Below are 3,392 nucleotides of genomic sequence, written 5' to 3' on the forward strand. Positions count from 1 at the left end.
TTAATTAATTAATTTTGACATAGGGTCTCGCCGTATAGTTCAGGGCTTTTAAATTCACTATGTAGCCCAGGCTAGCCTTGATCTCACGGCAATACTTCTGCCCCAACCTCCTGAGTGCTGCGACTACAGTCATGCACCACCACACCCAACCAATTTATGAGTTTGGACAAGTGTCTAGTGACATGTACCCGCCACCGTAGTACCCCACAGAGTATTTTCACTGCACTAACTACCCTGAAAATCCTCTGTGCTCTACCTACTCATCCTTCCTTCCCCTCAAACCCTGGCAAAGGACTGTCCTTCACTATCTTGATAGTTCTGTCTTTTCCAGAATGTTTTAGTATTGGAACCATGTAGTATGTAGACTGTTCAGATTGCCTTTTTCAGTATTAATAAACACGTATGTAGTTCTCCTTCATGTCTTCCACCTTTCTTTCTTACTTTCTCTCTCTCTGTTTCATCCTGGGGATGGAACCCAGGGCCTTGTACATTCTAGGTAGGTGCTTTACTGCTCAGCTACACCTCTAGTCTTCCCTTTATGCTGTGTGTGTGTGTGTGTGTGTGTGTGTGTGTGTGTGTGTGTGTTTGGTTGTTTTTGGGGACAGAACCTAGGGCCTCTGCACTGAACAAATCCCCAATCTCTTTTCCTGAGACAGGGTCTTGCTAAATTGCTAAGTTACTCAGACTGGGCTCCACATTGAGATCCTCCTGCCCCGGCCTTCTAGAATGCTGGATTACAGGCAGATGCCACAATGCAATGCTCGGTTCTTTTTTTCACTTTTTAAGTGGCTATCCTAGAATTTGCAATATACATTTACAACTAATTCAAGGTACTTTTAAGAAACACTGTAATATTTCACAAGTAGTACATCTTATGGTAACAAAATAATCAGGGAAATGGTAGGGAAATGGTAAGGGGCAACAACTTAGCCTCTTTAAGACTTGGAATGCAGACAGTCCAAGACTACAACTTGGCAAAAAAAAAGAAGGAGATCCATGTGAACCTGGAATGAACTGACAGGAAAATTATAAGGTACAGAAAAAATGAAGAAGAAATACACAAGGTAGAGAAGGGGCTGAAGCAGTCCGGTCTTTTTCCCCACCTCCCAGCTGGCAGTGTGTGGGAAAGGGAGCCTGAATCTGTAGAAACAAAGTGAGCGCTGGGGACTCCAGGAGGTCCCAGGGAGAAAGGGGGTGGAATAGACTGGCAGTTACTGTGGTCTGCAGGGATGGCATGGGGCTGTGCTACCACCGGAATTCATTGGCAGGCAACAATGGGTGTGACATTCCAGTCCTGGTGCCCACTATATCCCTGGAGAGAACGTGGACTTGAGCACTATTCTGGGAAAGGCTGGAGTGTTTGAACCCCAGACTCAGAGCAGCGGTGGGATAGCTTCACTTCAAGTTCCCAGTGTTGCACTCCCACAGTGACTGGGTGAAACATAGTCACAAGAGGTAGCTGAGATCAGAAAGATACCCTGAGAGGTTTGAGCTCAGCTGGAAAGGACAGACACACCTCCACCCCACCCCACCCCCTGCCAGAGGTCAGACACAGCCCAAGTTCCTCTGGATTCGAAAGTCATTGTGTTGGAGCTCTTGCTCTACTATCTGCTGGTGCCTGCATCCAACATAGATCTGGGTCTGACTGCTTTCTTTCTTTACCAGCATGAGTAGGGACACATCTTAACTCAGACACTACCACAGCTTGGGGAAAGCAGAGAGACCTCAGAGAGTTGCTAGACTCAAACATTGCAGTTCCTGGAAGAAAAACCACACATTGAATATCATAGAGGAAAATTGTGTTTCTTTTCCTCTTTCTTCTTCACTAGTTTATTGAAGTTTGGGGAAGTTTTCTTTGTGTTTTTTCCTTGCTTTTTAAAAATCTCTCTTTTTTTTTTTTTTTGAGACAGGGTCTTGCTGTGCAGTTCAGGCTGGACTTGAGCTCACTTTGTAGCCCAGACTGGTCTCAAACTTGCAGTGATCCTCCTGCCTCAGCCGCCTGAGTGCTGGGATGACAGGCATACGCCACCAAACTCAGCCAAAATTTCTTTTTCTTACTTCTCTTTTTCCCCTTTTATCCCTTTAACTTTTTGCCTTCAATTTTTTCTATTGTGTTCTGTACATAATTTCTTTTATCTTATATTTCTCATCAGTGTTTTGTGTTACCTTTAGCTAATTCTATAGGTATCTCTCCACTCTCCAATAGGATATTTGTCCCACTTCTCTCTCGTCCTCCTCTTTCTCTTATTCCTCCTTATATCTTGTAGTTTAGTGTTTCAAATTTTTCTTCTTGTATTTCCTTTCCCAAACCCTTAGCTCTTAAATAGTATAACCATTCAGCTTTATTACTCTCTACATAGTGAACTCTATAAAATTACTGTTGATTGTTTGAAATTCTGTATCATTTTTGTTTTTGTGTTGTTTTGTTTATGTCTTTGTATTTGTAAATTTGCTTTTGTTCTTTTGTCTTTAAAATAAAAATATAAAATTACTGTAGAAATATTTTCCATCATTAGCAGAGAGATAATTGTCACATTTAGTCCACATTAGTTGTAACTCAATACCTCGATTGTCTTAGTATTTACACCATAATTGTGGATTTCTTCTCTAGGGTTAAGAGTGGTACATAATTGGTTATTATGGTATGCTTATTTGTTTGGATTTGTGTTTTTTAGACAGAGTCTCACTATGCAGTTCAGGCTGGCCTTGAGCTCAGTTTGTAGCCCAGGCTGGTCTTGAACTTGCAATGATCCTCCTGCTTCAGTCCCCCGAGTTCTGGGATTACAGGCATATGTCACCATGCCTGGCTTATTTATGGTATGTTAATATCCAATTTGTTGTAGGCAATACTTCCATAGCTGACTTGCTTGTTATTGCCAGGGTTGCATAATTTTTGCTATTAGTGCGTTTTCTCTGCAAGCCAATGTCTAGATTAGACATTAACAATACTGGGATACATTCCCAGAGAACTAGGTGTTGGGCCAATTACACTGCATCCTCCCCTCCCAAATTAAGCCAGGTGATTGTGCAGAGGCAAGACTAGAACATCACTGAAAAGTGACTAACTAAACAGATCTCTGTATGTCTTATTACTTTTATTGGTACTGAGACAAAATACCCAACATCCACAAGTTAAAGGAGAAAAAGGACCAGGGATATAGCTCAGTGACAAAAGCACTTGCCTAGCAAGGCCAAGGTCCTGCGTTTGATTCCTAATAACAAAAAAAAAAAAAAAAAAAAAAAAAAAAAAAAAAAAAAAAACAACAAGAAAGATTTCTTTCAGCTGACGGCTTATACGAGTTTCAGTCCATAGCTGGTTCTAAGGCAGAGTATCATGGCAGCATGGGAGAAGGACACCATAGAGAAGAAACAGTTCATGACAGGGCAGGCAG

Source organism: Chinchilla lanigera, unplaced genomic scaffold (genome assembly GCF_000276665.1).
Source record: "Chinchilla lanigera isolate Chin_1 unplaced genomic scaffold, ChiLan1.0 scaffold00059, whole genome shotgun sequence".
NCBI lineage: Eukaryota > Metazoa > Chordata > Mammalia > Rodentia > Chinchillidae > Chinchilla > Chinchilla lanigera.